Genomic DNA, 12821 nt, shown 5'->3' with positions numbered 1-12821 from the left:
ACTTCCCTTTTTTAACCACTGTTTCCCCACGAATCTCCTTGTCACTGAGTAAAATCACCACAAGCATCAGCTTTCAGGAAAACCCCTATTTGTTATTCAACAGATATTTTATTCCTACAAAAGCCAAACAAAAAAATAATCACATAAAAGTCAAAGTCTAGTGAACTCCCTGTAAATTCATGGCCTGATTTCATGGGTCCCACCCTGCTTTGTTTCTGGCTGTGAACATGTGGCTCCAGGTTAATTTCTTTCTCCTCTTTCATCATTTACTGCTTTCTTACTGCTTCTCACCTCCAAGCTAGATCCCAGAGCATGAATTAGGGTATCAGTTGTCTGTCTCATTGTGGTTGGAAGCGTAATATTATAGGGAAGTTCCTTGAATCTAGAGAATTTGGAAAGTTGACTATCGGGGTAATAAAATGCCTAACACTCATGACTAACTATAAGAATAGATGCCATTTATTAAACACTGTGTACACACTCAGCATGTGAAGGTCTCTATATGCATTCATGTGTTTATATTTCAAAACACTTTTACGGAACAGGCACTCTTATCTCCATTTCCTAGTGAAGCAATGAAGCTCAGAGAAGTTAGAGAGTTCAGGGTCATATGAAATAAGTGGTGAGGCCCCCAAATCTGGCTGTCTCTAGTGCTGAGCTGTAAATGTCCCTCTCATCTGGATCCAGTTTTATCCACTGTTCAAATCCCTCCACATAGCACTGCCAATAGGCCATCCATCCTCACTGAGGGAAGAAACTCAGGCACCTAATTCTTACCTAATGTTCAAGGGACTTTTTGCTGCTTAAATTCAGTTATTTGTCCTGAAACTTCTATACAAACAAGTCAAACCACATAACTGATTTTCAAATTGAAAAAACAGAACAAAACAAGAAGAGGTATTGTGTCCCTTTGCCCCTTGACCTTCCCTGTCCCCCCCCCCCAATTGTCCCCTTCCTGAACAATCTCTATGTGACAGGGTTTTGCATCTTCTTTGAACATGCACCAGGTTATTGCTCCTCCCTTTTCTGATGCGGTGTGGCACCCACAGCGCTAGAAGGTGCAGTGACATCACCTTCCTCTTTCAAGTTTCTGTACTTCTTTTAATGCTGCCTAAGCCTTGCTGAATTTTTAGTGATCACATTATCTGGGTGGTTAATTAACCTGGGAAATCTGTTTCCATCTCTACATGGTTCAAATAAAATATATTTAGAAATCACAGCGGAGTATGTACTTCAGGCTTCAAGAGATACTTGTTCAGTGACATTATGTATTCACCTCATCTAACTCCAGATTAATTGATTGCCACGATGTCTATTTCCACTTAGACTTGCTGATGATTTTATTCCTTGATCGCATAATCCAAATTTGGCCAAGGAGTTTGGCCTGTCTTTTTTAAAAAATGCCCTTTCCCTTATAGAAACAGAACACAAACAGTCCCTTCTTGTGAAGAGCCTGGCTGAGCCATGTGACTGAGCTGACAGGGGCACGTCTTCTATGCTCATTCCTCTCCTGACCAACGGCCAAGATGCATATTTGACTACAGAAGATGCTGAGGAACTCTGCCCACTCCAAGTTTAGCCTTGATCTTGTTGGAGCGGCAAAAATGTCTCTGTGTCGATGGCTAAAATTTCCTAGTCAGGCTCTCTCCACCCCTGGCCTGCATTTTCCATCATCTGTTTATTTGTAGTGGGAAGAGATCATCTTCCAAAGTGGGCCAGAAGCAGAGAGATTCAACTCTACCCCCTGTCGAGGCATAATAATCCTCTAAATATGCCCGGGGACTCAGATTAGTTCTGGATGCTTTCCTGTCACTTGGGTGGAGGGCTTGTCCCCAGCATTAATATTGATGGAGATATAAATTGTTGCTGCCTATTCAGTTTTTCACTGGTACTTAAAATTGAGCTTTAAAGCCCTACAAAGATTAAAAAAAAAAAAAAAAGCAAAATGCTTGCCAACTTCTATAGTTCTTGAAGCGCTCAAGTAGTAGGGTCCTCCCTGATGTCCTTAAATTGTAGGAACATTTCCCCAGCCTGGCCCCCTGTCCTGTAATTCTACCTGAAAGCAGCTTAATCTGTATTTGAGGTTGTTGCCTTCTTCCTCTGGCCCAATGCAGAAGGTGATTCAGTGGGATGAAATCCGAGCTGGGCCTGGCATGCCTGAATTTTAAAACATGTCTAAAGTGTGTATTTAGTTGTCACGGAGAGATCTGACAGTTTATGGGAAAGGACCAGCAGTGGGCATTCCTAGCACACACCCACTTAGAGTGTGCTATGATTTGAGCATCCCCTCTCTCCAGAGCCAAACACACCTCTATAATAATAATAATAATAATAATAATAACCCTCACTTACAAAGCGCCAGAATAAGCTCCAACCATGGTTTGCTTTTTTTTTTTTATTAGTTGGAGGCTAATTACTTCACAACATTTCAGTGGGTTTTGTCATACATTGATATGAATCAGCCACAGAGTTACACGTATTCCCCATCCCGATCCCCCCTCCCACCTCCCTCTCCACCCGATTCCTCTGGGTCTTCCCAGTGCACCAGGCCCGAGCACTTGTCTCATGCATCCCACCTGGGTTGGTGATCTGTTTCACCATAGATAATATACATGCTGTTCTTTCGAAACATCCCACCCTCACCTTCTCCCACAGAGTTCAAAAGTCTGTTCTGTACTTCTGTGTCTCTTTTTCATGGTTTGCTTTTGGGGATACCTTACAAGGACATGGATGGCTGCAGGTAGAAACAAGTAACCATAATCGAGTTAGCTCATCAAAAGTTATATTTTGCCTTCTTGGATTAAAGTAGTACAGGGAATGTTTGATTTTAGTCACTGCCAGAGATTCTGGAACTGACTGAATTTCTCAGCTCTGGGATTTCTCATTTGTTGGGCTGCATCTAGGCTTGGCTTCTGAAATGCTTCCTCCTGCCATTACCAAACTTAACAAGCATCCTCTAAGCACAGGGCATTGCACTTTATTGTCTTATTCAGTCTGCGAGGTAAGGTAGGCATTGTTAGCCTCTTTTAAAGATGGGAAAAATGGAACTCACAGAGGATGAGGACCTACTCCAAGGCCACATAGCTTGTGAGCAGGAGAGTTGATGAAGCAGTAGAGAAGCCAGCAAAGCCGAAGGCCTCCGTCTCTAAAGCCCTTGCTCTTAACCACTGTGTCCTAATGACTCCATAGGACCGTCTCAGGCCTGTGCCCTACCCTTGCCCACCCCCCTCCCATCCAGATTAAATGTTAGGATTATCCCCAATCACCTAATGCTGCCTCCAGGGAAATGAATTGTCAAGCCTAAGAAAAAAGTCCTACCATTTTCTTTGAGAAAGGAGAGGACCCCAGCCCCCTATCTGACCTCAGCTGCTTGGAAAACCCCATGTAAGCCCATCTGAACCCCAGAACTATGAGAAGGAAAATGAAATTGTTCTTTTAAATCACAAAGTGTTGGGAAATTTGTTATGCAGAAAAAAACAACCAGAATACTACAGTAATGAATTAGTCTGTCTTCTTCCTAATTCACTCAATATCCCTAGTACCTAAGGTCTATTGCAGAGATATCTCCAACTTCCTCTCTACATATATATATATATATATATATATATATATATATATATATATATAAATCCCTAAATGTTCCAAACCCACAGAGGACCCCTGACCATTCAATTAAATTTTGTTTTCATGGGTTTGAAGGGCAGTGATTAGAGCTTTTGGAAATTTCTTATCAGCCTTTTCCTCCTGTGTTGTCACATAATGCAACTGAACAGGCCTTGCTGGGGAGGAGGAGGGGAGAGAGGATTGTCACAGCTCAATTACTGTTGGGGTAGTTCATCTCATGACATTTATACTTCTGACATGTCCAAAGTGATTTTGAATTTGACTTTCCAGATGACCTACCATGACTGTTAAAGAGTACTTCACATCCTGTAGGAAGGCAGGGTGTAATTTCTCCAAATGACCAGATGGGTCACTAGTAGACAAAAATAAGAATGGGAAATCATATTTTACAAATGCTTCCTATGTGTGCAGGAACTTCCTATGTGCTAGGGACTGTCCATGAATTATCTCATTTGATCCACATTCAAACACCAAAGGGAGTTATACTTCTCCCCATTTTGTAGATGGTAAAACTGACTCAGAGAAGTTGTAATTTAAAGGTAGTTGGGAGAGCCAGAATTTGAACCTCAGTCTGATACCAGCTTTTGTTCTCTTTTTACTCATTAGCATCAAATACCCAGAGCCAACCAATATGACTTCACTGCAGATGTCAAAGCCATGTGATGGGATCTTTGGTGCTTCTCTCCGCCCTTCCCTGAGGCAGGGGCCATTCTTGGACTTGTCTCCAGGTTCAGTTCAGTCGCTCAGTCCTGTCCGACTCTTTGCGACCCCATGGATTGCAGCACGCCAGGCCTCCCTGTCCATCACCAGCTCCCAGAGTTTACTCAAACTCATGTCCATTGAGTCGGTGATACCATCCAATCATCTCATTCTCTGTCATCCTCTTCTCCTCCTGCCTTCAATCTTTCCCAGCATCAGGGTTTTTCCAGTGAGTCAGTTCTTCGCATCAGATGGCCAATGTATTAGAGTTTCAGCTTCAACATCAGTCCTTCCAATGAATATTCAGGACTGATTTCCTTTAGGATGGACTGGTTGGATCTCCTTGCATTCCAAGGGACTCTCAAGAGTCTTCTCCAACACCATGGTTCAGAAGCATCAATTCTTTGGTGCTCAACTTTCTTTATAGTCCAACTCTCATATCCATACATGACTACTGGAAAAACCATAGCTTTGACTAGATGGACCTTTGTTGACAAAGTAATGTCTCTGCTTTTTAACATGCTGTCTAGGTTGGTCATGACTTTTCTTCCAAGGAGTAAGTGTCTTTTTATTTCATGGCTGCAGTCACCATCTGCAGTGATTTTGGAGCCCAAGAAAATAAACTCTGCCACTGTTTCTCCATCTATTTGCCATGAAGTGATGGGACCGGATGCCATGATCTTAGTTTTCTGAATGTTGAGCTTTAAGCCAACTTTTTCACTCTCCTCTTTCACTTTCATCAAGAGGCTTTTTAGTTCCTCTTCACTTTCTGCCATAAGGATGGTGTCATCTGCGTGTCTGAGGTTACTGATATTTCTCCCAGCAATCTTGATTTCAGCTTGTGCTTCCTCCAGCCCAGCATTTCTCATGATATACTCTGCATATAAGTTAAATAAGCATGGTGACAATATACAGCCTTGATGTACTCCTTTTCCTATTTGGAACCAGTCTGTTGATCCATGTCCAGTTCTAACTGTTGCTTCCTGACAGAAACCTGCATACAGGTTTCTCAAGAGGTAGGTCAGGTGGTCTGGTATGCCCATTTCTTTCAGAATTTTCCACAGTTTGTTGTGATCCACACAGTCAAAGGCTTTCACATAGTCATAAAGCAAAAATAGATGTTTTTCTGGAATTCTCTTGCTTTTTTGATGATCCAGCAGATGTTGGCATTTGATCTCTGGTTCCTCTGACTTTTCTAAAAACAGCTTGAACATCTGGAAGTTCATGGTTCACATATTATTGAAACCTGGCTTGGAGAATTTTGAACATTACTTTGCTAGCATGTGAGATGAGTGCAATTATGCAGTAGTTTGAGCATTCTTTGGCATTGCCTTTCTTTGGGATTGGAATGAAAACTGACCTTTTCCAGTTCTGTGGCCACTGCTGAGTTTTCCACGTTTGCTGGTGTATTGAGTGCAGCACTTTCACAGCATCATCTTTCAGGGTTTGAAATAGCTCAACTGGAATTCCATCACCTCCACTAGCTTTGTTCTTAGTGATGCTTCCTAAGGCCCACTTGACTTTGGATTCCATCATGTCTGGCTCTAGGTGAGTGATCACACCATCGTGATTACCTGGGTCATGAAGATCTTTTTTGTACAGTTCTTCTGTGTATTCTTGCCACCTCTTCTTAATATCTTCTGCTTCAGTTAGGTACATACCATTTGTCCTTTACTGAGCCCATCTTTGCATGAAATGTTCCCTTGATATCTCTAATTTTCTTGAAGAGATCTCTAGTCTTTCCCATTCTATTCCCATTTTATTGTTTCCCATTGTAGTCTATTGTCTCCAGGAGCGCATGGCTATCATTGAACCAAATATATGCTGCACGGGTAAGAGCTTATGCTACACTCTGTTCTCTCCTGTATCCAAATCCAGGATGCTGCATGCCTGCCCTGGGGGGACATGGATATCTGCTAGTGTTCCTGCTTCCTGGGGTGGACATCACTTCCAGTTACCAGCTCGTGGGCCATCATCATGTTTCTAAGGGTTTGCTTACTCAGAGCAGAATCCTAGGTGAGTGTGGCTCTTCATATACAGAGAAAATAGAGGCCTTTGTACATGAACATTCTGATCTTTATGGTGCTACTCGTCTCTACCCCCTCCCACCCCAGCCACAGACTTATCATAGCAGAAAGTTTCCAGTTGCAGCTTAGATGCACAGCCAGATAGCTCTCATTATCTATTACTCCATAAATGGACTAGGATTTCTCACAAACTTCCCACTCCTTTCCCTCTGATGGTGACATGCCCTTCTTTTACTACTTCAAGCTAACTCAGTCACTTACAGTTTTAAATATGGTTAATTCTGAATTTGGTGTTTTCAGTGCAACCCAAATTCCTGGTGACTTTTTTGGCCCAGAGGAAATGTTCTTGTCCACGTGTTGTCCTTCGTTCTTTACTGACCATGGCCCTGCTGCCCCATGCTTCCAGGCTGTGGCCGTGACCTTTGTGCTTTCTGTATCCTCTGCTGAAGCATCTGTGGCTGGAGTGGTTTGTGGATCTTCTGGCCCCTACATACCCTTGCCGCCTAGTTCTGTTTTGGCTCAGTAACATGGCCTACCTGAGACTCAACTCCACCTCATCAGGCTCCTCTGGGCTGTCCCCTCTCCCCGAACTTCCTGGGGCTCCAGCTGGCACAGGGACTGCCTTTTATCATGGAAAATGCAGTGATCATTACTGTTGCTCACCAGTAATCTCTGAATTACACTCATTGAGCCCCTGATATGTGGCTGGGGCCTTGTGATTCATTTGAAGAATAAACAAAAATGAGGTGGGTCAAGATAAACATCTGATTGTCTGGGCAAGACCCTCCTGAATCCTATTCTCCTGCCAGGGCAATTCACTTTGTTCAAGACAGCCATTGCATCATCATTCTTGTGTCCCTGAGTGTTGAAATGGACTGACCTCCCTGCCAACTAGTGATGGTCTTGTAATGTATGCAAAAAAAAAAAAAAAAATTAAGTTTCTAAGATTTCAGGGCTGTTTGTTATGGGACTTTCCCTCACAACCCACAGGAGTCCAGGAATATTTCTAGGGTTGGGAGAGGGGAGCTATTCAGTGTCCCCACCCCCACCCCCAGCCTACTCTGCCATTGTTGCTCTCATGTTTTCTCCACTCTGTCTCTCCATGGTGACTGAGGCACTTCAATTCCGTAAGCCTATCTGGATATTTCCAACCTGTCTCCATGCCCCTGTTGGTTTTGACCTTGAGGAGTGAGGCAAAGAGCAGGTCCTCCGGCCAATTTTAGGCTCTCTTCTGTAATCCTAAGATTTCCTCTCAGCCAAGGAAAGACCTTTACCTCCTTCCTGTGTGAGGGAAATACCTACTTTGATTCATATCCTGCCTCCTTCCTATGGCCTTCTCCTGCCATCCTATGACTGGTTTTATAGGCCTATGTCCTCATCTTGCAGGTTAGCTCCACATTGTCCAGCCCAAGTTTTTCTCTTTCTTTTTTAAAAATTTATTTTATTGAAGTATAATTAACTTACAGTGTTGTGTTAATTTCTGCTGTACCACAAAGTGATTCAGTTACATATACGTTCTTTTTCATATTATTTTCATTTATGGTTTATCACAGGATATTAAGTATAGTTCCCTGTGCTATACAATCAGTTTAGTTCAGTTCAGTTGCTCAGACGTGTCTGACTCTTTCCGACCCCATGGACTGCACCATGCCAGGCTTCCCTGTCCTTCACCAACTCTTGGAGCTTGCTCAGACTCATGTCCATTGAGTCAGTGATGCCATCCAACCATATCATCCTCTGCCGTCCCCTTCTCTTCCTGCCTTCAGTCTCTCCCAGCATCAGGGTCTTTTCCAATGAGTCAGTTCTTTGCATTAGATGGCCAAAGTACTGGAGTGTCAGCTTCAGCATCAGTCCTTCTAATGAATATTCAGGACTGATTTCCTTTAGGATTGACTGGTTTACAATAGAACCTTGTTGTTTAACCATTTTATATACACAAGCTTACACTGAACTGAACTGAACTGAAGATTAAACATTTTCTAACCCCAGCCTCCCACTCCATCCCTCCTCCTTAGCAACCACCAGCTATATTCTCTATGTCTGTAAATCTATTTCTGTTTTATATATAAGTTCATTTGTATCAGTTTTTAGATCTCAGATATAAATGCTATCATATGATATTTGTCTTTCTCTGTCTGACTTACTTCACTTAGTATGTAATCTCTAGGTTCATCCATGTTGTTGCAAATGGCATTATTTCATTCTTTCTTTATGGCTGAGTAATATTCCATTATCTATATAGACCACATCTTCTTTATCCATTCATCTGTTGATGGATATTCAGGTTGTCTCCAAGCCTTGGCTATTGTAAATTGTCCAAGCTTTTCTCTTTACCCAGCTCTTAAAATCAAAAACACCGACTCTTCAGACCTGCCTTTACCCTGGACTTGAGAAGCTATATTTTGAAACTGAAAGGTGAGTTTTCCCACTGAGGACAGTGAGTAAGAAAGCCATCTCTCCTACCTGGCAGGTATGGGAAGAGGACATTAAAGACATTAAAAAGGTAAACCATCATTCAGCACTGCAACCTCACGCTTCTACATCTGGACACCCATACCCAGCTCTGCTCCTTCCCTGCCATCAGAGCTCTGGTCCCAGCCCAGCCTTGTCTCTCATTCTCTTCCCGTATCTGCAATTTCTCTGTCTTTACTGGTTCTGTGCCCTCATCATCACGTCACCTTTACATTTTCCCTGTGAAATTAATTAAGCAAGGAGGCTGTAAGACTGAGGGGCTTCTCTTGTCTCAGCAGCCTATGTAAGCAGATCAAAACCTAAGCCTGAAATGCCTCAAGGTTTAGAAAATGAAACCAAAGGACAGCCAATCATGAACAGTCAACAAGCCTTTCCTGCATATGGTGGCTGTTTAAGTTAGAGCCAATCAAATGATTTCCTTGTTTGCCTTCTGTCATCCTGTCTATAAAAGTCCTGACCTGACTATTGCCAGTGGAGTGCTCATAACCCTCTAGTTTGCAGTTGCCCAGTTTGGGGCTGTTCAGTTCTTCCCACTTCTCTGGCCATTTCTCTACCTCCCTAGTGAGTTCAAATAGATTTTGCTCATATAAACTCTTACGTTTTTGAATATACCTTAGCTGCTCTTTCAACATCCCCTTCAAAAACCTACAAACAAAAAGTCAACCAAATGCCCTCCCAGGCACATGTCCATGTCTCTCACCGTATCCTCCATGGGTTTCTTGAAAGAGGAGCTCACTCACCATCTACTCCTCACTCCCACCCTCTTCCATTTTGGCTCCCGAGTCCAGTGGGCACGTGTCAGCCTCATCTCCCTAGACCTCTCAGCAGGATTTGCTTGGCTTGACCACTGGCCTCTCAAAACTCCTCCCCTGACCCAGGCTCTCCTGGGTTTCCTCCCACTGCTCTCGCCATTTCTCTGCCTCTCTAGTGAGTCCCTCCACCTCTGTATACACTTTTGAGGTTGTTGTTGCCTGGGTTCTGCCTGTGGCTCTCTTTTCTGTTTACATCCTCCCCCAAGGACTTAGAGACCACCAGATGTACCCTACGCATCTGTCTTCCAAACTTTGAATCTCTTCTTTGCTCCTAGACACATGCCTCCTTAGCCTACTGATGGAAGGCAGGGTGAAGGGATGGTGCCTTCTCTGGGCAGTCAGCGCTTGTAGGGTCTGCTGGCAGGGGTGTTCTCTGTGCTCTGAGATGCCTCTCCTTGTCCTCAGCACAGCTGTGATCCTGCTGCTTCCATATCCCACCGCTTCTTACAGGAATAAGTGTGATCTCTTTCATTATCCACTCCCTGGTGGTAACAACTCTGCCGTTTCCAAGATCTTTCACACTCTCCTATGCAACAAGCTGAAGATTTTTTGCTCTCTGAGGTCTCAGCATTCCTTTCAGAGAGAATTGCACAATTCGCCTGGGGTGGGGGGTGTCAATGGTGGGGACAGAAGGCTGCCTCATTTAGGCCTTGTCACAGGAGCTCAACACCGACCACATTTGGGTGTTGGTGGCCTCTGTTTAGGGTGACTCATCCTAACAGCACTGGCTCTGTCTAGCCTTAAAAGCTTTGCACCAGCAGTTCCTTCTGCCAGGAACATTCTTTCTTTCCCTCTCTCTACTTTCTGCAGGCCTCTGCTCAAGGCTCACCTGTCTGACTGTCCTGTGTTACCTAGCATCTCTCAATCCTCTTCATCCCCTTCATCTGACACATTTTAATCTATTTGTCTATTGTCCTCCTTTCTCTACTGGAATGGGCTTCCCCTGATGGTTCAGCAAGTGAAGAATCCACCTGTAATGCAGGAGACACAGGAATGCAGGTTTGATCCCTGGGTCAGGAAGATCCCCTGGAGGAGGAAAATGGCAACCCACTCCAGTATTCTTGCCTGGGAAATCCCATGGACAGAGGAGCCTGGCGGGCTATATAGTCCATAGGATTGCCAAGAGTTGGACACAACTGAGCAGCTAAGCACAAGTCCTCTTTTGGAACATACCCTCCGTCAGTACAGGAGTTTTACAACTTTGTTCAATGCTAAATCCCGTCTCAGACAGCCCCTAGTATGCGAGGTACATTTGTTTAATAGATAAATGGATGAATGAGTGAATCATGATATCTTTTCCCGTGGGAATAAGTAATTTAGGGCTGTAGATTTTAAACTGCTCTAGATAAACCAAGTCAGAAACCTGGGATTCACACTTGACTGTTTCTTCTCCCCAGTCTTCAGTATCATTCGATTAGTTCTACCCATTGGATGCCCTTGAACTTGGCCCCACCTCTCTGCCCTCATTCCCAGTCCAGATGCACAGCATCTTTCACCAAGTTACAGCCAAGGCCTCAGGCCTGTTTTCTCTGACTTTAGTTCTTCACCCTCCGAAGCAGCCTTCCCACTTAGCCACTGGGTGCTGCTGACACCCAAAGCAGCGATGGCACTCCCTGGATTAAAGGACTTCAAAGACTTATCATTTCCTCCAGGGGAAACCCAACCTCCTTTGCACATACAACACTTGAGGTCTGGCTCCCCTGGCACTGAGCAGCCCTGTCTATCACGGCTTTTCCCTGGACTCGGTGCTCCACACCCACCCAAGCCCCCCGATCTGATTCAGCAACCAGAGCATTCCAGACAGAGAGGGAATCGTGGAGTGGGAGGAGTCATTCTGACCCAAGAGTCTTCACAGACACCAAAACAAACCCACAAACAAGACCTGAGGCTTCTGCTTCTTCAGTCCATCCCCCTTCTATATTCAAGGAGGGCTCTGTGCTTCTCTCTGCCACTGAGGCATGCATAGCACTGCATTTTAATTGGCTGCTTGTTATTCTTTTTCGCCCATCAGATGGTGAGCTCCAGTGCACATTTTAATGTGTGGTTTGTGTACTCAGTCTCAGAGGGAGGCTTGAACATGGGAGCCACAGAGGAAATGATGGTTGAAAAGATGACGAATGAATACAATTTTAACAAACACATTAATTTCATTCATATAAGCTGGATGGAAAATATAATTTTTTAAAATACAGGAAAAAACTAAATTATAGAAAAATAACTTCTCTTCCCAGGTAATAATGTCATATTTTACATGCTACTGCTCCAGAGTATGTGTTGTTATTGCAGGCATTATTCTGTATGTGCGTCCATATCTGCCTTTAAGAGTGAATGTTTCTAGTACAGAATGCAGGAAAACATAACTCGCCATCCTGAAAGAAATCATCAGCTTGATGAACAGACATTTAATTTGGGGGCTTTGAAGACTGACGTGTGTTTAGTGTATTCCTGGTGCAGGTGTGGGGCCAATGGGGCAGCACTTTCTCTGGGGCACGTCCCCAGCATCCCTCCTTCCTGCCCTGGGGTGGACCGCACTTAGAAACGGAAGTGGTTGTACAATCTCCAAGGTCTACTTAATCTTTGGCCTAGTTATTGAATTTGCCAAAAAGGAGGCCAATTAGTTCCAGGTGTGAGGCTGGAGTCTCTGATGTGGAACTTCCCCAATGGGAAGTTGGCTCACACCTGCCTGCAAATGGCTCCAGCATCATTACCAAGCTTCTCTCTTGCCTTTGGGCTGGGAAGCGAATTCCGTTCACTTGTTTTATTTCAAAGTCAGTATCCCATATGTTCTTGAGAATCAAGTATGCATTTGGTAATGCTTTTTTCATAATCTGAGAATTTGGTGCTATTTGGGTCATACAATTTAAGGCAAGAAATGATCCTCTGAAAGATTAGATCTCGAAGTATACTTTTATTGGGGAAAAAAAAAGCATTTCCCTTTCATTAGTTAAAAAAAAAAAATCTGTGTTGATGAAGCCGTTCTTGCCCCTCACTCATACAGTGACCCTTTTTGCCCAAATGGGTGATTTGCCCCCAGAGAAAATGATGTAACAGTTTTTTTTTCTCCATGAAGGAGCATAAAGTAAAAATTGGGATAAATCTCATGTGCTCTAAAACCCATCTCTTAATGCTTTTCAGTATAGAACACTCTTCTTATTCACCCTTACAATGTCCCCAGTTGTAGTGTTCC

This window comes from Dama dama, chromosome 29 (genome assembly GCF_033118175.1).
Source record: "Dama dama isolate Ldn47 chromosome 29, ASM3311817v1, whole genome shotgun sequence".
NCBI classification, from domain to species: Eukaryota; Metazoa; Chordata; class Mammalia; order Artiodactyla; family Cervidae; genus Dama; species Dama dama.
Note: the sequence above shows the minus strand (reverse complement) of the source record.